The 26,289-nt window shown below is 37.0% G+C and overlaps 2 pseudogenes; one reads left to right on the forward strand and one right to left on the reverse strand.

Annotated features, from left to right (window-relative positions):
* Positions 1 to 3,069: 3,069 nt before the first annotated feature.
* LOC133050339 (olfactory receptor 5AL1-like) lies at positions 3,070 to 4,010 on the forward strand (annotated as a pseudogene).
* Positions 4,011 to 20,725: 16,715 nt separating this feature from the next.
* On the reverse strand, positions 20,726 to 21,659 carry LOC133050636 (olfactory receptor 8U3-like; annotated as a pseudogene).
* Positions 21,660 to 26,289: the final 4,630 nt, after the last annotated feature.

Raw genomic sequence — 26,289 nt, forward strand, 5'->3', positions numbered from 1 at the left:
CACTCAGCCATGTCCGACTTATTGGAGTAGCCCACCTGTAGCCCACCAGGTTCCTTTGTCCATGGGAATTCCCAGGCAAGAATTCTAGAATGGGTGGCTCTTTCCTCCTCCAGTGGATCTTCCCAACACAGGGACTGAATGTGCATCTACTGTGTCTCCTGAATTGACAGGAGGATTCTTTATCAGTAGTAGACGGGCAAATTGAACATTAGCATGAGGATCAGGGATGCATAGTAAAAGAAATTGCTCTCTGATATGGAGAGCAAATGGATAGTGACACTGTTCATTGCGACTCTTTGTGACCCAGTGGACTAGAGCCAACCAGGCTCCTCTGTCCATGGAATTCTCCAGGCAAAAATACTGGAGTGGGTTGCCATTTTCTCCTCCAGGGGATCTTCCCAACCCAGGGATAGAACCTGTGTCTCTTATGTCTCCTCAGTTGACAGGCAGATACTTTATCACTAACACCATCTGGGAAGCCTGTTCATTGCACTAGAAAATATATACTCCAAGTCTTGAGTTTTGGGTTCTATGTACAGAAATATCAAGTTCTTTTCTGTGTGTAGTAGTTTGATAAATATCTAAATGGTAATTTCTGAGAGATATTTAGATGTATAAAGCTGGAGCAGAAAGAGGTAGTTGGAAAAATAATTTATTAATATATTTGTTCATAATCAGCAAATAGATGCCTATTGAGTACATAGGATTGGATAATTGATCAAGAAGGTATCAAAATGAGAGGAAGGAGCTTTGGAGAGAACATGAAGAACACGCCATCTAAAGCATAGCAATAGGAACAGACTCCAAGACTGAGAATCAAAATGAGCAAATGAACTCAAAAGACTGCTTTGCTTTAGAGCCCAAACTTGTATTCAATAGAGTTCAGTGCTACAGTGCTGCCAAAAAATGCAGCTTTTATTGGATTTGAAAATAGAGAGGTTGATACTAAACATGTTCAGAGAATTTTTTTGTTTGTTTTAATGAGAAAGAGAGGTGGATTACACCTTGTTAAGTTATAAATGGAGCTTCCAGGGTGGCACTAGTGGTAAAATAATCTGTCTGTCAATACAGGAGACATAAGAGATGCAGGTTACATACCTGAGTTGTGAAGATCCCTTGGAGTACGAAATGGTAACCCACTCCAATATCTTTGCCTGGAAAATTCCATGGACAGAGAAGCCTTGTGGGCTACAGTCTGTTGGATCACAAAGAGCCACTCCAATGGCAGAAAGTGCTTCTTGATTAGGGTCAAAGAGGAGAGTGAAGAAGCTGGCTTAAAACTCAACTTCAATAAACTAAGATCATGGCATCCAGTCCCATAATTTCATGGCAAACAGAAGAGGAAAAAGTGGAAACAGTGACAAATTTTACTTTCTTGGACTCCAAAATCATTGCGGATGGTGACCGCAGCCTTGAAATTAAAAGATGCTTGCTTCTTGGAAGAAAAGCTATGGCACATCTAGGCAGCATATTAAAAAGCAGAGACATTACTTTGCCAACAAAGGTCTGTATAGTCAAAGCTATCATTTTTCCAGTAGTGTATGGATGTATGGATATAAAAGTTGGACCATAAAGAAGGCTGAGCACCAAAGAATTGATGCTTTCAAATTGTTGTGCTAGAGAAGACTCTTGAGAGTCACTTGGACTACAAGGAGATCAAGCCAGTCAATACTAAAGGAAATCAACCCTGAATACTCACTGGAAGAACTTATACTAAAGTTGAAGCTGCAATACTTTGGCAACCTGATTTGAAGAGCAGCCTCACTGATAAAAACCTTGATGCTGGGAAAGATTGAAGACAGGAGGAGAAGAGGGTGAGATAGGATGAGATGTTTTGATGGCATCAATAACTCAAAGGACATGAATTTGAGCAAACTCTGGGAGATAGTGAAGGACAGGGATGCCTGGCATGTTGCAGCCCATGGGGTCACAAAGATTCAGATACAACTTAGCAACTGAAAATAGCTATAAATGTATTTGAGAAGTTGGGGACAGATAACTATTCCAATAAGTTTGGTTGAAAATTGGTGATGGGAACGGAAAGAAAAAGGAGCAATCAAGATAAGTTTTCAAGGGGATATCAATCCAAATTTAACATGGGAGGAGATTTTATATTTATTTTATCATGTTTTTTACTGTCTTGAAAATCTCTAAGGTGCATGTGAAGTAACCTGAGACAATACAGTGATAAAGGAAAATCGTATTAACTTATACTCTGCCCTTTTGAGAAAGGATGGGAACAAATTCAGTTGTACCAGTTTTTGAGCACTGAGAAGCCACCTTGGGTTTATATAAATCTTCTGCAAAATGAGGTTCTTCTAAATGCTGTTCAAATGCTATTCACTTGGGACCATTTGATACTTCAAGATAGAGCTTAAAAACATATATCTTAATTACTTAAAAACATTTTACAATCTGGAAAATTGTTCACTAGTGTGTATTTTCCCAAAAGATAGCCAGAAAACTTCAAAATGCCATTTTCTTAAATATTAATATTGTGTATGTATATAAAAAAATAGAATATGAAGAAACACAAAATGAAAAAAACTTTTAATATTATACCAAACTGGTTCCCTAAAGAAACATACTGTTTAGTATTTTGATTTTTGACTTACACTTTCCATGCTTGATTTTGCTAATTTTTAATATTCTTATGAAATGATAAAATGACAGTTCTGTGAAAGAAATTTACAACTTAAGAAATTATGTTAATCTATTTGCTATCAAAGCCACTTTATATCCTGAATGTTTTTTTTTTTCTTTTCTTTAAAGAAAAGTACAACACAGGTTTTGCTATTGTATTGATTATAAAATTTTAATTGAAATTCTCCCTTTCTTCTTTTACAGCTTCTTAGTGGAATTTCCACCTGGACCAAGTGTTTTTTTACAGTAAATTCTCAAGTACATCTACACATAATTTAGAGTCCTTACCAAGATTCTACTTTAACTGAATTTGGCATAACATCCTGGAGAGCCAGGGATACCTTCTCACACTTAATCATCCCTTACAAAGTCAAGATTATCCAGAGTGTGTGCTCTGGTGGAATTTACTGTAGAATTGCTTATTTCATGGCAGAAAGCAATCATTCAGCAGTTGCTGAGTTGATCCTCTTGGGCCTCACAGATAACCCAGAGCTTCAGTTCATTTTCTTTTGTGTTTTATTGTTAATCTACTTGCTTACTTCCTTGGGTAATCTTGGTTTGATTGTTCTAATACAAGTGAGTCCTCAACTTCACACACCCATGAATTTTTTTCCTCTGTCATCTGGCTTTTGTGGATTTTTATGGTTCCTCCACCATCACACCAAACACCCTTGTGAACTCTTCGAGAAATTAAAAGCGTGTTACTATGTGCATGTGCCACTCAAGTGTGTGGCTTTATCACATTTTCAGTTTGGAAATTATTAATGCTGTCTGTCATGGTTTATGATCTGTATGTGTCCATATGCCACCCTTTACTCTTTGCAGTTCTCATGCCTAGGAAACTCTGCATCCAAATGGTCACTAGCTCTTATATTTATAGATTCCTGGTGGGATTCATACAAGCAGTGGCTACATTCCACATGGCTTTCTGTGGCCCTAATGTGATCAACCAGTTCTACTGTGATGATGCTCCCTTGATTGCTCTGGCCTGCTCTGATACGCGAGTCAAAGAACTGATGTTATTAGCCATTGCAGGATTCAAGGTCTTCTGTTCTCTTCTCATTGTACTCATACCCTATGTGTTCATCATCTTTGCCATAGTAAGGATCCATTCTGCTCTAGGGAGACAGAAAGCCTTTTCTACCTGTGCCTCTCACCTGTTTTCTATTACTATGTATCATGGGACCCTCAGTTTTATGTACCTGCAGGCCAAGTCAACCCACTCACTAGATAAAGACAAATTTGCCTCAGTTTTCTATAATGTGGTGATTCCAATGCTAAACCCATTGATCTACAGCTTGAGGAATTGGGAGGTAAAAAATGCTTAGAGAAAAATTATTGAAAAGATGTATTTGAATAAAAAATAAGAATTGTTACTAAAGATACGCTGGGTATATATTTCAGTTCAGTTCAGTCTCCCAGTTGTGTCCGACTCTTTGTGACCCCATGAACTGCAGGACACCAGGCCTCCCTGTCCATCACAAACTCCTGGAGTTTACCCAAACTCATGTCCATTGAGTCAGCAATGCCATCCAACCATCTCATCCTCTGTCATCCCCTTCTCCTCCTGCCCTCAATCTTTCCCAGCATCAGGGTTTTTTCAAATGAGTCAGCTTTTTGCATCAGGTGGCCAGGGTATTGGAGTTTCAGCTTTAACATCAGTCCTTCCAAAAAACACCCAGGACTGATCTCCTCTAGGATGGACTGGTTGGATCTCCTTGCAGTCCAAGGGACTCTCAAGAGTCTTCTCCAACACCACAGTTCAAAAGCATCGATTCTTCAGTGCTCAGCTTTCTTTATAGTCCAACTCTCACATCCATACATGACCACTGGAAAAACCATAGCTTTGACTAGACAGACCTTTGTTGACAAAGCAATGTCTCTGCTTTTCAATATGCTCCCGAGGTTGGTCATACCTTTCCTTCCAAGGAGTAAGCATCTTTTAATTTCATGGCTGCAATCACCATCTGCAGTGATTTTGGAGCCCAGAAAAATAAAGTCAGCCACTGTTTCCACGTTTATTTCCCATGAAGTGATGGGACCGGGTGCCACGATCTTAGTTTTCTGAGTGTTGAACTTAAGCCAACTTTTTCACCCTCCTCTTTTACTTTCATCAAGAGGCTCTTTAGTTCTTCTTCACTTTCTGCCATAAGAGTACATATTTAGGACATTTTAAATCAAGGCTTGTATAATTATTCAGTATCAGTAGGCAGAGGAGCCTTTGTCCTTTGTGACTCAGTTTGCTGATGTCTTATTTCCTCCTTGAAAACAGATATTTTCCTATTTTGATTTACACATAGTAGATATCTCATAAATATTTTAATGGTTGAATTCTAAAAAAGAGATAGAAACTATCCATTCTCTTTGAACATAAAATGCTTTGTCAATAGAGATGAAAAATAAAGCATTTTAAAATCATAATTTTGCCTCATTTCTCTCTAATATTGAGGATTTTAGGCTATTTTGAGAGACATGAGCAATGCAAATAGTATTAACACCATGTAAATTTTTTCCTCCATGTTGAACCAAAGTTAAATATAATATGTTGCTTGGTTAAAATGTTTTGGTTTTAAAATGTCCATAAAATGAACTTATTATTATCTTTACAGCATTACATTTATAAGGTTGGGAATTTTTTAAAAGGCTTTATTTTTCAGAGAAGTTTATGTTTACAACAAAATTGAAAGAGAGATGCAGAGCTTTGTCTTATACACCTTACTGTCACAGATGCATAACCTCCCAGTTATCAACACCACTCAACAAAATGGTGCACTTGTTACAATAGATGAATCTTCACTGATGTATCTTAATCATGCAATGTCTATAATTTACCTTAGGTTTCTCTCAAGGTATTGTGCATTCTATGATTCTGGACGAATGTGTAATGATTTAATCTATCATTGTACTACTGCACAGAATATTTTCACTGCCCTAAGCATCCTCTCTGCTCTGTCTATTCATCTCGTCCCCACTGCCCTCACCCATGGCAAACATAGATATTCTGATTGTCTCTGATGTTTTGCCTTTTCCAGAATGTCATGGAGTTGTAATTATATAGTACATAGCCTTTTCTGGTTGTCTTTTTTCACTTAGTAACGTGCATTTAAGGTTCCTCTGTGTCTTTTCATGGCTAATAGCTCATTTCTTTTTAGCTTTGAATAACATTCCTTTGTCTGGATTTACCACAGTTTATTTATCCATTCACCTACTGAAGGACATCTTGATTGCTTCAACATTTTAACAATTATAAATAAATTAGTCATAAATATTGTTATACATATTTTATATAGATGCATGTTTTCAAATCCTCTGGATAAACTGGTGACTTGTATGGTAAAAAATGTGCTTATTTTTGTGTGAAACAACCAAACACTCCTGGTTGAACATTTTACCATGATCATTTAAGCATTGTCCCTTCTATATTCAGCCTGCACTTTAGCTCCACTGATTACTTCTGGGTGCAGTGACATAAATTTTATTCTGCCTAATTACTGAGAAATTAATTGCCTTGTCTTTGTTAATTTATATTATATTGTTAAATTATATTATTTTTGCAGTTTCCTCCAGCAGTGGCATTATCACAGGACACAGACATTCTAAAGATGCCATATGAATTCCTATGTTTCATATATTTTTTCCTGGCTCCATTGTGCATGTGTACCCCTAACTTCTTCAGTTAATCCGAGTTCATTACCTTAACTGGCACACTAAGTCATTCCTTTTCTGTCAGTCTGTTGATGTGAAGGAGTCAAAGATTCCAGAGGGAGATGTGATGGCGGAAACATAGACTGGAGTGATAACAGCTGTGGCTGAAGGGGGACTGGGAACCAAGGAATATGGGCAGCCGCTTGAAGCCCCCAAATTTTAAGGTTTTCAATTCTATCATCCCATAGAGTTTTTCCTGTCTGTTTCTGTAAGAGTCTTTGGGCAGAGAGCACATGCCAGCAGCTGCTTCTGCCTGAAGGAAGCTCTCTGGGTTATCACCAGGACAGACCATGTGCTGCCATTTACAGAACAACAAGCCATTGAGCTGAGGCTTTGATAGAAAACATGAAGTTCAATCACTGAGTATGTGCACTCTGAAAGATTTTGATTCTACATCCATAGAAATAGAACTTGTTTTTACATTTAAATAGAAATAGAAAAATACTACTCTGCTTTGTGTTATAAATGGAGAAAACACACATTTATTGGCACACCCATATATATAACTTTTTGTTTTTACATTTAAATAGAAAAATACTGCTCTGCTTTGTGTTATAAATAGAAACAGAACTTATTAAAACACATTTCAACGTTAAAACACTGAGGAATCTACTCAATATTCTATAATGACCTATATGGGAAAAGAATATAAAAAAGAGTGAATATACATTTGTGATAACTGATTCACTTTGCTGTATACCTGAAACTAACACAACACTAAAAATCAACTATACTCCAATAAAAATCAACAAAAAAAAAAAAACAAAAAAAAACACACACACACAAAAAAAAAAAAAAAAAAAAAAAAAAAAACCACTACTTGAGTTGCTAGTGCAAATATTTGCCCTCTGGGATTCTCATCCAACAATCCAGACAGCCTAATATTATAGGAATAGGACACATAAAATGAGAAAGTTGGTCACAGGATGTAATGATAAGAAGGATTAATTCTACTATCATGTCTTTGTTTCCAGACCCATGATCCTATGCTGTTAGGGACACTAAAACTTATGTTCTCATCGGTTCTTTACCTACAGTGTATCATGGAAGACAGTGCACCAAAGCAGCCAATTCGTTTTCTGAGCTGGTGACTTGGTTGTGTTGTCAGGTTGCCATTCATGAATCCAATCAAGCCAACTGAATCTTGACAAGAGATAACCTGTTAAGACCATTCATTATATGCCATGGCCATGTCAAACTTTCGTTGCTGTAGAGTGAGTGTATTTCTTCTGAGGGAATATTGTATGGCTTATTATTTCAAGAACAAAACGCCCTTTAAACTATAGAAAGATGACACATCCTAGGACAATGGGTCTTAGGAAGAAAAATTCCTTTGCAATCTATTGTTTTCAGTGAGGACAAACTGCTGTCCCATCCAACATTGAAGGGATCTGATATAACTGTTTTATCATGTGCTTCTGATTTTTATCTCAAAAGAGGGGTGCCACACTCAGGACTATGCATAGGTCTCTGCTTCTAACAGATTGGACACTCAGCACTGGTAGCAGTAGGAAGGAGTCATGTTTTTGGTAACACATGGTCTTCATGCCTGACACTGTGACTATGCTGTCCATGGGGTCCCTGGGGCTGTGAGGGAGAAGGAAAGGGGGCGAGCATGCATGTGATGGGTTTTCCAGACCTTCTCATAAATGCAAACCTCTTCTGCTGTAGTTACTCCTTGGTGTTTAGTCACTAAACTGTTCGATTCTTTGTGGCCCCACAGACTGTAGCCTGTCAGTCTCCTCTGTCCATGGAATTTCCCAGGCACGAATACTGCAGTGGGTTGCCATTTCCTTCTCCAGGGGGTCTGCCTGACCCAAGGATCAAACTTTTGTCTCCTGCTTAGCCAACAGATTCTTTACCATTGAGCCACCTGGGAAGCCCAAGTTACTCCTTAGTTTAAAAAGAACAAAATTAAATCATCATGCTTTGTGCCTCTTTCACAATTTCATCTAAAGTCTTCTTCCTCAAATGCCGTGTTCTTGGACGCTTGATATCCTCAGTCCCATAAATGAGTGTCCAGAGCTGTTTATCACTGTCTACGGGTCAGAGCATGGCCATCATCTTCAGGCCAAATTCTCCCCATTTGAAATAGAAGACCATGTTCTACCCACTGAGACAAAATGCTTTCACCACTATCATTCAGGATCACCTCTATTTCCTACATAGTATCACCTCTATTTCCTACAAGGTGTAAAAGCCCTTCTTCGCATTTGGCTCAAGTCTTATTTGTGTGTGCGTGCTTAGTCATGTCAGACTCTGTGATTCCTTGGACTGTAGCCTGCCAGGCTCATCTGCCTATGGAATTTTCCAGGCAAGAATACTGGAATGGGTTGTCATTTTCTACTCCAATAAATCTTCCCAACCTAGGGACTGAACCTGCATCTCCTGCCTTGGCAGGTAGATTTGCTACCACTGTTGCCACTACAATCTTATTTGGAGCCTCCTTTTTTGGACCCTCTTAAGCTCCAAATATTTTTTGGAATCTCTTAATTTGGAACTCTAGCTTATTAACTTATGGCAGACTGTGTGGGGGTCTGTGTGGCAGAGACAGGTAATATAAAATCTGCATCCCTTGTTCATATAATTTGTTACTAACATCTCAACCTAATTTAACCAGATTATAAGCAAATGACTTCCATTTCATGGATTGCTATTGTGCTGGACCAAAGTTTGAGTTGGTGGATCATGTAATACCCAGCACAGAATAGGCAGCAGAGACTAAATGTTTACTTGCTATCTCATCATCTTGCACTTAGTTTCTACTAGGGTGCACTAGGACACAGAAAACCATTTTATTTCTTCATCAGAATATCTGGCTTTTCTGCAAAGTCTGTGCAGTGATGCTGATTTCAGCTTTCTAGAGACTCAAACATCATTCTTCCCAACACAGATATTTCCAACATCTTTGGATTACTTGCAGAACCTACTCTTTCTGAGACTAAATCAAATCTGGTAGTCTTCATAAATATCCAACATGTAGCTCAGAGCTATAAGCCCTGTGACCTGCTTTTTTCAATAGAATTCTTAAAAGTGTACTGCTTCTAAGGCTAGAATTTTTTTTTCCAGGGAAATTTTAAATGTTTGAACTCAACCACCCTGTTTTCATTGGAAGCCCAAGCCAGACACTCATCACATGCATCACATCCAGCTGTCAGCCTCATCAAGTATAATATCAGCCATGTAACTGAGGTCTTCATGGACCATACAGTCAGCCTACTGCCCAGCTGACACCACAGTGTGGAGAGAGATTGTCCTTAGCCCACAGGATCATGAGAGATAATAAATCATTGTTGCTTCAGGCCTCTAAAACTTGAGGGTTTTCTTTAAAAAAGCAGTTAGATAATTGAAGCAATAGTGATCATCGAATGAATTTCAAACAAACAAACAAACAAAAAAGATTGAAGTGAAATTAACTCTAACAAGAAATCCTGAAGACAGATTTTATGATTTTGACAGAAGGAAAATGTTGAAAACATTTCCCTAAAATAATTGAGGAATGTATTTTAGACACCTGTAGCCTTGTGCATGCTGATAGACCTCTTTTAAACTTTCTTGAATTTCTACCAAGAGCTAATAAAACCCACAGAGTTAAATCATTACAGATTGGTTAGAAATAAAATGCAAACAAATATGATGACTTCTGTACAATTTATGTTTAAGGTTATTTGTCATTTATGATTTTATTCTACTAGAGAAAATGGTGTTATAAAAATCATAACAGTCTTCCTAGGATAAAACATCCACATTTAGTAATAATTGCCATCAGCATCATGAACACCACTTATTTTGTACCTTGGCTTCTTAGATCCTTGCTCTTGGAATCAGTGAAACCACTGCTATTCCACTTGAGCATCCTACTCCCATGATTCCATTTTGAAGCTTGTTTTATGTTACAATTGATAAAATAGTAGCTATCCAAAATCAAAAACATATAACCAAAACTTTCTGAACTTTCCTTTCACATCAGTTATGACACTACAACCTTTTATGTATCCACTCAATCACTTTAACCCTAAGTATCCTTTACCTGCTGTCACCTCCTTTATTCAAGCTCACCCTAAACGGCTTAGACTCTGTGATCAATTGCTACAATGACCATTCACAACTTACAAATTTCTCTTTCTAATATATAAACTTATATTTTGGTTCCCAAGCTGTTTTGTTCATCCCACATGTTCATCCTCTACTAATCTATTTTATCTTCCCCATCAGTTTAAAAACAAGATACATGCTGAAATCATTACCAATAACCTGTGACTTCTTTTCCTTTTCTTCTATCCATCAACCCCTCTCCTCTTCATTGTTTCAGTACTAAACATCCTGGAAAGTCATTTGCTTCATCTTTAGCATTTATATATCAACTTGTATTCTGAAATTGTTCTCATCATAATTGTAATACAATTAATCATTCCAAGTTCACCAACAATCTCCTTCTTCCCATTGGCAATGGAGACTTCTTTTATGTTGTCTCTGTAGCCCCAGATATCACTGACATTAGTTTTCATAAAAACCATTGTTTTATTTTGTTTTGGTTTGGTTTGCAAGTCATCAGAATCCCATCTTTCTGTCCCCTTTTACTCTTCTTGGTGGGTCCACTCCCTGTGTTTATGTTTTAATTAAAACATTACTTCACATTTCATTCCTAAGGCATCTTGTGTCATTTCTTGCACACTCTTGTGGAGTTCTCATCAACTGTTCTGGGGATGGTTGTCACTTTTGTGTTGCAGAATTCTAAATTTCTAGGCCAAATTTCTCCTCTGATCTTCAGGTATATATTCAAGAGATTCCCAGACAACTTCATTTAGGTATTCCCAAAGTACCTACATATAGCATGCTCAAAGAGAATTCAGCAATTAAAAAACCATCCTATATGTTTCATCTATTTTGAAGCATGCATTTTCTAAGTCAGTGAGCAGTGTCATCTTCCAGCCAGTTATTCAGGCACAAAGCCAAGAAAATGTATTTCATATATCTTTCTAAATACCACTGATAAGAATTAGATATTGAACACACTAATTATTTAACCTATTTTTTTCAAACCAGTCTACTTGTAAGTTAGGCCTCTATCACAACTTTCTGTATTATTGTCCAAACATTTATCTTATCCATCCTTTCTCTGTTGATTGTAACTAGAATGTACTTTCTAACATGCAAATCATAGCTTACTATTTCCTATTGACATATGATAGAGTCCAAAAGGTTGGCTAACTTAACTAAAATGGACTGGAATGGGTGAATTTAACTCAGATGACCATTATATCTACTACTGAGGGCAGGAATCCCTTAGAAGAAATAGAGTAGCCATCATAGTCAACAAGAGAGTCCAAAATGCAGTACTTGGATGCAATGTCAAAAATGACAGAATGATCTCTGTTCATTTCCAAGGCAAACCATTCAATATCACGGTAATCCAAGCTTATGCCCAACCAGTAACACTGAAGAAGCTGAAGTTGAATGGTTCTATGAAGACCTACAAGACCTTTTAGAACTAACACCCCAAAAATATGCCCTTTTCATTATAAGGGACGGGAATGTAAAAGTAGGAAGTCAAGAAACACCTGGAGTAACAGGCAAATTTGGCCTTGCAGTATGGAATGAAGCAGGGCAAAGGCTAATAAAGTTTAGCCAAGAGAACGCACTGGTCATAGTAAACACCCTCTTCCAACAACACAAGAGAAGACTCTACATATGTACATCACTATATGGTCAACACTGAAATCAGATTGATTATATTCTGTGCAGCCAAAGGTGGAGAAGCTCTATACAGTCAGCAAAAACAAGACTGGGAACTGACTGTGGCTCAGATCATGAACTCCTTATTGCCAAATGCAGACTTAAACTGAAGAAAGTAGGGAAAACCACTAGACCATTCAGGTATGACCTAAATCAAATTCCTTATGACTTTACAGTGGAAGTGAGAAATAGATTTAAGGGACTAGATCTGAAAGACAGAGTGACTGATGAACTATGGATGGAGGTTCATGACATTGTACAGGAGACAGGGATCAAGACCATTCCCATGGAAAAGAAATAAAAAAGGCAAAATGGCTGTCTGAGGAGGCCTTACAAATAGCTGTGAAAAGAAGAGAAGTGAAAAGCAAAGGAAAAAAAGAAAGATATTCCCATTTGAATGCAGAGTTCCAAAGAATAGCCAGGAGAGATAAGAAAGCCTTCCTCAGCAGACAATGCAAAGAAATAGAGGAAAACAACAGAATGGGAAAGATCTTTTCAAGGAAATTAGAGATACCAAGGGAACATTTCATGTAAAGATGGGCTCAATAAAGGACAGAAATGGTATGGACATAACAGAAGCAGAAGATATTAAGAAGAGGTGGCAAGAATACACAGAAGAACTGTACAAAAAAAGATCTTCACCACCCAGATCATCACGATGGTATGATCACTCATCTAGAGCCAGACATCCCTGAATGTGAAGTCAAATAGGCCTTAGAGAGCATCAATACGAACAAAGCTAGTGGAAATGATGGAATTCCAGTTGAGCTATTTCAAATCCTGAAAGAGGATGCTGTGAAAGTGCTATACTCAATAGGTCAGCAAATTTGGAAAACTCAGCAGTGGCCACAGGACTGGAAAAGGTCAGTTTTCATTCCAATCCCAAAGAAAGGCAATGCCAAAGAATGCTCAAACTACCACACAATTGCATGCATCTCACACGCTAGTAAAGTAATGCTCAAAATTCTCCAAGCCAGACTTCAGCAATATGTGAACCATGAACTTCCAGATGTTCAAGCTGGTTTTAGAAAAGGCAGAGGAACCAGAGATCAAACTGCCAACATCTGCTGGATCATCAAAAAAGGAAGAAAATTCCAGAAAATCATCTATTTCTGCTTTATTGACTATGCCAAAGCCTTTGACAGTGTGGATCACAATAAACTGCGGAAAATTCTGAAAGAGATGGGCATACCAGACCATCTGACCTGCCTCTTGAGGAACCTATATGCAGGTCAGGAAGAAACAGTTAGAACTGGACATGGAACAACAGACTGGTTCCAAATAGGAAAAGGAGTACATCAAGGCTGTATATTGTCACCCTGCTTATTTAGCTTCTATGCAGAGTACATCATAAAAAACGCTGGGCTTGAAGAAGCACAAGCTGAAATCAAGACTGCTGGGAGAAATATCAATAACCTCAGATATTCAGATGACACCACCCTTATGGCAGAAAACGAAGAGGAACTAAAAAGCCTCTTGATGAAAGTGAAAGAGGAGAGTGAAAAAGTTGACTTAAAGCTCAACATTCAGAAAACTAAGATCATGACCTCTGGTTCCATCACTTCATGGGAAATAGATGGGGAAACAGTGAGAACAGTGTCGGACTTTATTTTTTTGAGCTTCAAAATCACTGCAGATGGTTATTGCACTCATGAAATTAAAAGACACTTACTCCGTGGAAGGAAATTTATGACCAATCTAGATAGCATATTAAAAAGCAGAGACATTACTTTACCAACAGAGGTCCATCTGGTCAAGGCTATGGTTTTTCCAGTGGTCATGTTTGGATGTGAGAGTTGGACTGTGAAGAAAGCTGAGTGCTGAAAAATTGATGCTTTTGAACTGTGGTGTTGTAGAAGACTCTTGAGAGTCTGTTGGACCACAAGTAAATCAAACCAGTCCATCCTAAAGGCGATCAGTCCTGGATGTTCATTGGAAGGACTGATACTGAAGCTGAAACTCCAATCCTTTGGCCACCTCATGGGAAGAGTTGACTCACTGGAAAAGATCCTGATGCTGGGATGGATTGGGGGCAGGAGGAGAAGGGGATGACAGGGGGTGAGATGGCTGGATGGCATCACCGATTGGACATGAGTTTGAGTAAACTCCAAGAGTTGGTGATGGACAGGGAGGCCTGGCGTGCTGAGATTCATGGAGTCGCAAAGAGTCGGACATGACTGAGCGACTGAACTGAATTGAACTGAGACATTTTTCCAAAGAAGACATAGAGCTAGTTAAAAAAAAACAAACAAAAAACAGAACACACACACACACACGCACACACACACACATGAAAAGATGTTCAAGATCACCAATTGTTCGCGAAATGCAAAGCAAAAGTACAATGACAACCCACTCAAGTATGCTTGCCTGGAGAATTCCATGGACAGAGCAGTCTGGCAGGCTACAGCCCATGGGGTCTCAAAGAGTTGGACACGACTGAGTGACTATCACTCACTCTCTCACTTACCTAATTGGCCATTTTAAATTTATTTTTGGATGGCCATTTTAAATTTACTTTTTCTTGTGTGTGTGAGCATATTTGAAACTGAATTTTTTTGGTTCTTCCATTCCTGCTATTAAAATAAGCATATATTTTCTTGAAATAAAAGTTAAGCTATTTTTGTTGCCTTAGTAAGGATTGCATTAATAAAATATAAATTATTTGGTTCCAAACTTTTCAAAGTAAAATTAGAAATAAAATAAGTTGTATCTTCTGTATTTCTGGTGCTGAATGAAACTCATTCAATGGATGGTATCAACTAATTTTTATAACACTCTGCTGAGATGGGTATTAAAAAAAAAAGTCCAAAACAGTTTATGTAGCTTTTTAATAAGCATGTAGCTAATAACTAGGAAAAAATGAGTTTAATTTTGTTAAAATAGAGTTTTAGTGACTATTTAAACATTTTTACCTATGGCATCAGAGAAGACTCTCAAGAGTCCCTTGGACTGCAGGGCAATCAAACCAGTCAATCCGAAAGGAAATATCAGTCCTGAATATTCATTGGAAGGAAACTGATGCTGAAGCTGAAGCTCCAATACTTTGTCCACCTGATGCAAAGAGACAACTCATTGGAAAAGACCCTGATGCCGGAAAAGTTAGAGGGCAGGAGAAGAAGCGAATGAGAAAGGATGAAATGGTTGAATGGCATCACTGACTTGATGGCCATGAGTTTGAGTAAGCTCCAGGAGTTGGTGATGGACAGGGAGGCCTGGCGTGCTGCAGTCCATGGGGTTGGAGAGAGTTGGACATGACTGAGTGACTGAACTGAACTGGTTTTGAACATTGATCCAAATTCATTTAAAAGCTAAATTTAAATTACCTCTTTAATTAGAAAAATAATTTGAAAGATAGATGAGCCTGAATCTGGCACAATGAATGAAACTTTCATGGGGCTTATATACTCTGGAAAAGAAAATAAAGGGAAAAGTCACTGCACTTGAAGCAAAAGCTCTTTTCCTTTATCATTTCTTTGCCTTCCAGTGATGTTCATTTCAGAAGTTTCTGAGAATATTCCATCATCTCCCAAAAGCTAGATTCTTAGCAGTTTCTAAAATGTCTAACCATATTTCACTTCTACACTTTGGTGTCACTTGGTCCCTTTGCTATTACATAATTGCTTTGGCTTAGAATATAAGGAAAGGATGTTAACAGCTCTGAGGCACAAGTTTTTCATGTAATTTGAGATATTCAGGAGAAATGAACTCTAATGGTTCTCAGTCTGAGTTATTACCTATATAATAAAATATCAACATCTATGCTTAATTTAATTATCTAAAAACCAAATTAAGTGACAAAAAGAAGGTCTGAGGGGAATATATATAAATATATTTATATATTATAAATATATAATCATTAATGGTTTTTCTTCATAGATAGCACTGTAATGTTACTATGAAACAATCAAACTGTATTAAAATATGGGCTTCTCTACACTAATATGTAAATGAGAAATATAATTGAGGGAATATGAGGTACTTATACATAAGCAACAAAAAGTTAAACTCATCAGAATATTTACATTCTAAGTGTATTCTTGAAAATCTAGTACTTCTACAACAATTTATCTTGTAAAGTTAACAAATTATACTATTAAGAAAATTTAACCTCATATGTTTTCTACTTATCATTTTCTAAAAGATAAAATGGGTTAAAGCTCACTTTCTTTATTTTGTAAATCCTGATTTTCACATTACTAAACTTAAATGCATATGACTTATTTCTTAGTATTGGTAAGAAGATTAAATGAGTTGATAAAATTCAAAATTAGGCTAAGCAATAGCAACACTCAATAAATGTCAGGTATTTTTCTTCTTTTTCTTTGTTGCTAGTAAATAAATTATATAACTGAGTGATGGCCTTTGTTTAAATATATCATGTAAAAATAAGTTGTAAAGAAAGTGTGCTGTCCTTTTTAAAATAATTCAATTGTCACTCAGGAAACTGAAAAGAATTGAGAGGAGCTTGCTTTCTGTACCAAAGGGTCTGTTTTCTTCCCCAGGTTAGGGTAATTTTATGTCTTTTAAAAATATATATACAAATATATTATTTTTGAAATTATTTCCATTATAAGTTACTAAAAGATATTGTGCTACACAGTAAACCTTTGTTGCATGTCTATTTTTTAATTAGAAATTTAACATTCTATTCAGAGTAAGTCAAACAAGTAGAATCAAATGTCATAAATGTTTTAGTTAGGCAAAAATTCATAATTTTTCTAAAATGCATATATTATATATATTATTTATATAAGTGTATACAAAAGCTTTTCTATTACATTTGATAAAGGTTTAAGAAAGAACATCAAAAATAAAAAAAAGAGATGGAGAAATTGGAAAACATAAACTAAATGAAATGGGAGCACTGATTATGAAATAGAAAAAGTCAAACGAACTAGGTAAAAGTAAGAGATCATCATATAGTTCAGTTGTTTTTAAACATGATTGCTCGTTAGAAACATATCTGGAGCTAAGAAAAAAAAAATACCTGTATACATTATTTCTTCAAATACATTTTCTGACCCTATCTCTCTCTCTTATCTTTCAGGGAGCCCTTTAATGTTAATCTTATCATACTTGATATTGACACAGAGGTCCCTTAAACTCTCCTCATTTTTATAATTTTTTTCTTCTTGTTGCCGTTCTTATTGGATGATTTTCACAATTCTATCTTCCAAATCATTTTTCTCTAACATTGATTCCCTGTTGTGTGTGTGTGTGTGTATAGATATAGATATATATAATATATCTTTAAAATTTCAGTTATTATATTCAGTTTTGTTGGTTCTTTCTTATATTTTCTGTCTCTGTTGATGTTTCTCAGTGAATCTCTCCATTCATTTTCTGAGTTTGGTGAGCCTCCTTTGATCATTTCTTTGAACTCTTTATCAGGGTAAACACTTATCTAAAGACCATTTCACTAGGGTTTGTTCTGGGGTTTTATTTTGCTCTTTTGTTTGGAACTTATTCCTTTGTCTCCTCATTATGTTTGACTTTTGATTTCTATTTCTATGAATTAGGCAAAACATCTACCTCTCCTTGTCTTGCAGGAGTATCTTTGTGTGGGTGCATCTCTTGTGTCTACTGCTCACAACTGGTGACTTTGGCAGGTTGACTCCAGCTAGATGAGTGCAGGCCTGGGATAGACCTGGGGAAGTGCTGCTCCTAAGAGTGTATAAGAATGTGAATTTTGATTTTTAGCTGAGGGAATGATGTTTCACAGTACAGTTTTAAAGGCCACACAGAATTGTATGTGTCTGTTTAGGAAGAAGATGAGTAAAATAACTATTGATTATATGTGAATTTCTTCTTGAATTTCTCTGAGAAAGATCAGGATTACTTTAAGAAATGACTGCTAATAGTAAGGGATTAAAATTGTGTAGATATGAAAACTCCAATTAGTGTTTCAACATTGCTATTGTAAATAATCATTGGAAGCAAAAAGATAAAGTGAAACTCCAGAAGAGCAGAGTTCCTCAAGTGAGGCATTAATAGTCTTTAGGTTTGAACTTCTTTGCCTGTGAAAGAGAAATTTCCTATATTGTTTCTATGTGTTTTGTATGTGATATGTGAGAATATGTGTGAATACTCATCATATAAATATGTACTCACAAGGCATAGTGCAGTGAATAGAAACACCATGCTCTCTGTCAAACCTGATTTAAAAATCTGAGAATTCATTCAACTCACAAGGTTCCAAATACACCTCATGGCAACAAACATGGGTTCCTTACAAATTAAGTGCAGAAGAGGAAATAATTCCCTTGTACAATACACCTCAAGGCTTCCCTATTGGCTCAGGGGTAAAGAATTCAGCTGCCAATGCAGGAGACACAGGTTTGATCTCTGATTGGGACAACCCCCTGGAGAAGGAAATGGCAACCCACTCCAGTAGTCTTACCTGGAAAATGATATGGACAGAGGAGCCTGGTGGGCTAGAGTCCACAGGGTCACAAAACAGTCAGACATGACTTAGCAACTAAACAACATTACAAACCTCAAACTGTATTTTACATAATGACTGTAACTACCAAAATCACCTTCCAAAATGGTAAAATGATAATATTAAGTCAGTAATTTAATTAATTTTATGAACTGTCAAAATAATAAAAGAACCCAGAATCACTAATTTTTAAATTTCATGTCACAATCCTATAAGGGTGATTGAATAAATGACATTGGAGCCTAAGATTGATTCTATTTGAACATATATGAATTTATTCATTTTTAAAATATAATTTCTTATAAACCATGTTTTCCAATTATATTTAAAAATCTAATAATGACACATTTAAGTATAGATAACCTATAATTAGGCTTCCCAGCTAGCTTAGTGATAAAGGATCTGCCTGCCAATGCTGGGGACCCGAGTTCAAGCCCTGGGTCAGGAAGAACCCCAGGACAAAGAAGTGGCAATCCACTCCAATATTCTTGCCTGGGAAATTCTATGGACAGAGGAGCCTGGTAGGCTACAGTCCATGGGGTCACAAAGAGTCTGACAAAACTTAGCAACTAAACAACAATAACACAGTGATCTATAATTAGGGCTTCCCTGGTGACTCTAGTGGTAAAGAATCTGCCTGCAGTGCAGGAGACACAGGAGAGGCAAATCCAAGCCCTGGCTTGGAATGATCCTCTGGAGTAGGAAATAGCAACCCACTCCAGAATTCTTCCCTGAAGAATCTAATCGACTGAGAAGCCTGGTAGCATACAGTCCAATGTGTTGCAAAGAATTGGACATGACTGAAAGACTAAGGGTGCAACCTATAATACACTTAACATCCAAAGTGTTAAGAAAACAAAATTCAAATGCCTCAAGTGAGGCATTAATATTCTTTAGGTTTGAACTTCTTTGCCTGTGAAAGAGAAATTTCCTATATTGTTTCTATGTGTTTTGTATGTGATATGTGAGAATATGTGTGAATATTCATCATATAAATATGTACTCACAAGGCATAGTGCAGTGAATAGAAACACCATGCTCTCTGTCAAACCTGATTTAAAAATCTGAGAATTCATTCAACTCACAAGGTTCCAAATACACCTCATGGCATAGTGCAGTGAATAGAAACACCATGCTCTCTGTCAAACCTGATTTAAAAATCTGAGAATTCATTCAACTCACAAGGTTCCAAATACACCTCATGGCAACAAACATTTGAACTTAGAATATTCCTATTATTAGTTTTGTGACCTTGGACAATTTATAAATTATTGAGACCTAGAAGTGAAACTTTACACTCCAGTAGATTTGATGTATAGGATTAAGTAGAACTAGGTGATTAAAATCCTGGCAAATAGTATAAATCTATCTAGGCTTTGTCTTTCTTATTTAAGACTGATGAACTTTTGATAACTTAATTGATTGATTTTTAGTTACACATAAAAGGATTTATATAACAAACACATAGAACTTATCGGCTTCCCAGGTGGTGCAAGTGGTAAAAAATTCTGCCTGCAGGAGACATATGAGATGCAGGTTTGATTTCTGGGTCAGGAAGTTCCCCTGGAGGAGGGTATGGCAATCTACTTCAGCATTCTTGTCCAATAAATCCCATAAACAGAGGAGCCTGACAGTCTATAGTCCATGGAGTCATAAAGAGTCGAACATGACTGAAGTGCTTAGCATGCATAGCACTTACTATAACAGGATACTGTTCTAAGACTTTCATAAACATTAACCTGCTTAACCTTCAAACCCGGATCAATCAGTTGGTTCCCATTATTCTGTAAAGTTGGAAAGAGAGCCATTCAGAGTCCAGGTCAATTGTCCCAAGTTTCACAGCTAATAAAAGAAGAAGATAGAATTCAAACTCAGGCAGTCTTGATTCTAGAGTCCTGAATTCTAAGAAAAAGATGCTGATACCTTTGTTTGGGATACACATACATGTGTTTGGGAGTGTATTTGTGTTTGTATTTGAAGATGATTTCATGATCTTTAAATGCTACAATGTCCTGAGCAGGACTCAGAATCAAACTGACTTTCCAGAACTGACCTGGGCCCTTGTAGTAATCATCAAGATCTGCTGAGGTAACAATCACATTTTCAGTTTCTTGGTAAAAAAACAATTACAAGCAATGTCAAAAAGGGAAAGACTGACTTGTTTTTCTTCTTGTATGTAATAAAGTATTATTATTATTATTTTCTTAATTTTAATATCTTTAAAGCTTCACAACTTTCCCCCAAGACTTTCTTGGAGGCATATTTTACCTCTTTGTTTCTTAGACTATAGATGAGTGTGTTCAACATGGGGATCACCACTGTATAAAACACAGATGCCATTTTGTCTGTGTCCAGGGAGTGGTTTGACTTGGTCTGTAGGTACATAAAGATCAGCGTGCCATAAAAATAGTAACAACCACCATGTGGGAAATGGCCTTGCATCGCCCCTGGGTAGAGTGGATCCTTACAATGGTGCTGATGATGAAGAGGTAGGAGGTGAGGACAACGGAAGACGAACAGATCATATCAAAACCAGTGAAGGCAAAGATCAGAATTTCCTTCATGTGTGTGTCTGAGCATGACAGAGCCAAGAGAGGGAGGTCATCACAGTAGAAATGGTTAATAACATTGGGGCCACAGTAAGTTAGATGGAAGGTGATGATGGTGTGGAACAGGGCAACCAGAAAGCTGTATACATATGGAACTGCCACTAATCAAGTGCAGACTCTCTTTGACATCAGTGTGGAATAATGCAGGGGACTGCAGGTGGCTACATAGTGATCATAGGCCATGGAAGCTACGAGAAAACACCCCATGATCATGAAGGTGAGAAAACAGCCCAGTTGCATTGCACAAGCATAGAAAGCAGTAGTATTGTGTCCACAACGAAGTTCACCATCATCTTTGGTGTGACAGCAGAGGAGCAGCGAAGATCAACAAAGGCCAGGTGACTGAGGAAACAGTACATGAGCGTGTGGAGTCTGATCAAGGTTATCAAGCCCAGGTTGCCCAGCACTGTGACCAGATAGATGAACGAAAACACCACAAAGCAGGGGACCTGAAGCTCTGGCCAGTCTGTAATTCCCTTGAGAATGAATTCAGTGACAAAAGTAAGGTTCACTTCAGCCATTTAGTCTGATGGATTTGGCAGAGTTTGTTGTGAGTTGGAGAATAAAAATGACACCTTCTATGGCCTCTGCCAGTGCTGGGGAAGGTGACCATTAGCATCTTCTATCCGTGAGTCACACCGTCTTGTGGGCACAAGGTAGCTGCAGCTCTCCAATGGCATGCCATTCTTTCCCCAGGGAAAGGATCAATTACCCTCAGAGTAGTCTTCTGAAGTCTTACTTTGCTTTACAAAGATACAGTACTTCTTTGCTTTGTGATGTAGAAAATATGGGAAGACGCCAATTAAAAATTAAATAGTATCTGAAAGAAAGCACTTGAGACAACTAATAGAAATATTCCAGTGTTTTTGGTGCCATCAAGGTTTTAATTCCCATGTATACGTTACAGGGAAAACTTACTCCATGTTGGATATATTTCTTTTCTTTAACCTTTGTTTCCTGTGCTTTTGTTCACTGAAAGAATACTGTTCATACATATTGGTCTACCTCAGAAAACCCTGCCCCTCTTCCTGAATGTTAAACCAAAGTGCATTTGTTCGGGACCCTGTCCACCTGTGGATGGCTACAGGAAGGAAGGAATTAACACATCCTCTGCCCAAGTCTTGCCATTCCAAGAGATGATTGCCTTTTTAATTCATTTCTTTGTCCTCTCCTCATCTCTGTTCTATAAAAGAAACTGTCATCTGGACCCTGATTAAATGATTCTTTTAAGCTATCAGTCTGCTATCTTCTTGGCTGCTGGCTTTCTGAATAAAGTCAATATTCCTTGCCTCAACACTTAAACTCACAGTTAATTGGCTTGCCTTTCAGTAAGCAAAGTGAGCTTGGATTTGGTTAAAAAAAATGTGACAGTTAAAAATACATAATAGGGAAATGAAAGTACACTTATATTTCCCTGTTTTTCAATTTTGTGTAAGTCCCAAAAGCTTTAAAATATAAAAATGATCTTTCATGACTTACTTACTTACTTTTATAAAATAAGTACTTGATGCTATGTAAGTTAAAAGGAAATTAATCAGATCTATGGGAATCATTTTATTTGCATAAGAATCAAAGAGACTTAGGATTATTTTCCAATTCAAAAATTTACTACATTTTGTAGTTTGTTTCTGAGAGATAACACTAATTAAGTAGTCTGTTAGATAATTTATTCTATACTATATGTAGATAAACACCTTTTCCCAAAAACATGTGTCAGTATATTTCAGGGGCTTAAAACATCCAAAGTACTTACCTTCAGTTGTAAAAGTAGTTTTAAGGAAGCGTGTATAGTAGTTCTTGATGAATGCTTCCGAAAAATTACTTTTATTTTTGACGGCTCTGGAAAATTAAGATTAGTTTCTCTAAATTCAATGTTAGCCTATTTGAATTTTATTTTTGATCCTGTCTTTATTTCCCACATAGTGGAACCATGAAATATTAACAAAAAAAGGAGACTCAAGACATTACTGTGTATAATTCCTTCAAATTTCAAATTTTATTTCTTAACACTATAATTATTTATCTGTTGAAGTTGAGGACTGTCCTTACAGATACTCTACATAGTGTAGAACATGAAATCACTTGTGGTATGGGCTTCCCTGACAGCTCACTTGGTAAAGAATTCACCTGCAATGCACGAAAACCCGATTCAATTCCTGGGTAGGGATAATCCACTGGAGAAGGGATAAGCTACCCACTCCAGTATTCTTGGGCTTCCTTTGTGGCTCAGCTGGTAATGAATCTGCCTGCAATGCAGGAGACCTGGGTTCAATCCCTGGGTTGGGAAGATGCCCTGGAGAAAGGAAAGGCTACCCACTCCAGGATTCTGGCCTGGAGAATTCCATGGACTGTGAAGTCTATGGAATCACAAAGAGTTGGACCCAATTGAGTGACTTTCACTTTCACTTTCCATAGTTTCTTGCTAACACACTCTAATTAAATTTCTATCCCATTATGTCTGAGTAGCAGTGGAAAAAACCCAGGCTTAGAGCTATGGCCCCAGAAAATTGGGACTTCCCTGGTGGCTCAGCAGTAAAGAATATGCCTGCCAGTGCAGGAGATGTGGGTTCAATCCCTATGTTGGGAAGATCCCCTAGAAAAGGAAATGGAAACCCATTCCTGTATTCTTGCCTGAGAAGTCCCATGGGCAGAAGAGTTTTGTGGGCTACAGTCCATGGGGTTGCAAAGGGTTGGAAATGACTTAGCAACTAAACAGCAACAGCAACACAGAGGGTAGATGGTACAGTATGGGTGTAACTGGGTTTGTTTGACTGCAGAGCCCATATTTCTAATCCATCAAGCCATCCTGGCCAATGTGTAACAATACTGGCAGACATGTCCATTTTCCTCTGATATGAACCTAATGTTTAGAGAAGTCAAACATGAAAACTGTAGTTGAGCCAAATTTCATGAGATCAAACTTCTAAAAAGTTTTCTAAAAGTATTTAAAGTACAAATAGATATCCTGTAGAAAGAACTGAAATGCAGAGAGTATGAAAGTAAGAAGTGCAGTTAAGATGTTAGAGGTATTATGATTCCATTCAATACCGCAGCACACAAAGGAGAAAGGTTTCCAGTGGAAAACTACATTCTAGGTGGACGGTTAACTATTCACTCTACAAACCTCACATGACTCACCTGCTTGGCCATGATTCTGGCTCCAAATGTACTCATTCCGAAGTTGTCTGGGTGGTGTAATAGTTCCTAGATCCCTCTGAGTCTAAATTTGAACCTCTAGAGATATCTGAATGATGTAATATTTCCTACTCTGTTTCTCTCAAAGTATGCTGAGGTGAACAAATTACACTGGGGATTTGAAAAAAATATATAATTATCTGTATTCCTGAAGGAACTATACTTCAAGTATACCTATCAGACAATTTCCACAGAAGCAAAAGTAGGCTGTATTAAAGACAGCAATGTAAAAAGACCATATACTTTCATTCATTTAAATAAGAACTCAGGTTTTGTGAAAGGATAAGACCAACATTTAAATTCTGAGTAAAATATGAAAATTTGGGTAATGTCCATATTTTTTTTTGTTTCAGCTTCCTCAATTGTAAAATCAAGTAAAACGTGTTTTATGTTTTAATGAATATTGAATATATTAATGTATGTAAAGACTCAGTAAACTGTATGATAAATAGTAATACTCAAAAGATATTTGCTTTAAGAAGGGAAGTAAATCAGAACATTAAAAAAAAGTAAATATACTTACTCCAAAAAACTGCCTGAGAAATGGAACCACTTCAACAGTGTCAGACTTTATCTTGGTGAATCTGCATAGTAAAGGAAACATTATCATCAATGGTGAAATCCAGATTTTTTTTCACAAATTTCAAACTAAAAAAATCAATTTTAAACCAATTTCAAAATATGTTTGTGCATGAAAACGGTACTCACAGCAGTAGACCAACTTCCTGAAAAATTTATCCACTGCTTCCGGTTTCTCCTAACTTTTGTCCTTTCCACCCAGCTTTTTCCCACAGCTCTGACACCAGTCCTTTCTAGCTTGTATGATTATTACATGACTGATAAACACAATAAACTTTTGTCAAGTCTTAGTTAGATTCCTCTGAAATTTGAAAATGTTGTATGTTATCTCACTTCTTGTCATTTATGATACCTTGATTTCCTTGATTTGCTTCTTTTTTATGTTATTTTTAATTTATTCATTTTGATCTTCATTGCAGTGTGTGGGTTTCTCATTCCAGTGGCTGTGCTCATTATGGAGCATGGGCTCTAGGAACACGGGCTTCAGTAGTTTGTGGTGCACAGGCTGTTTCTCTGCAATATGTGGGATTTTTCCAGACCAGGGATAGAGCCTGTGTCCCTTGCATCGGCAGGCAGGTACTTAACCACTGGGCCACCAAGAAAGTCCCTGTTGCTTTCTTTCTTTCTTCTTTTTTTACTTCTAGTAAGGACACTTAACATAAGATCTACCCACTTTAATTTTTAAGCACACAGTAAGATATTGTTAACTATAGACAAAGTGTTGTACAGGAGATCTCTAGAGCTATTTATGTTGTATAACTGATACTTTTCTTTCCTAAACAACTCTTATTCACCCTTCCTCCCAGATATTGGCAACCACCATTCAACCATTTCTTTGAAGGACTATTTTAGATACATTATATAAGTGGAATAATGAGCAATTTATCCTACTCTAACTGGCTTATTTTACTTATAATATCCTCCAGGCTCATTTATGTTGTCACATATGGCAGAATTTCTTTCCTTTTAAGGCTGATATTCCTATGTATGTATATGCCACCTTTTCTTTTTTAATTTTTTTTATTAAAGGATAGTTGACATTTCTGCAGAGCAAAGTGATTCATATCTGTGTGTGTGTGTGTGTGTGTGTGTGTGTGTGTGTGTGTATGCCTGGAAGGATACAGTCCATGGGGTTGCAATGAGGTGGACGTGACCAAGTGACTGAGAATGCATTTATATATATATATGTGTGTGTGTGTGTGTGTGTGTGTGTATGTATATATATGTATATATACATATATATTCTTCATGTTCATTTCTACTATGGTTTATCACAGAATATAGAATATAGTTCCCTGTGCAATACAGTGGGAACTTGTTGTTTATCCATTCTATATGTCCTTATAATTAAAATATATACAATAGAATACTACTACT

This window comes from Dama dama, chromosome 32 (assembly GCF_033118175.1).
Source record: "Dama dama isolate Ldn47 chromosome 32, ASM3311817v1, whole genome shotgun sequence".
NCBI lineage: Eukaryota > Metazoa > Chordata > Mammalia > Artiodactyla > Cervidae > Dama > Dama dama.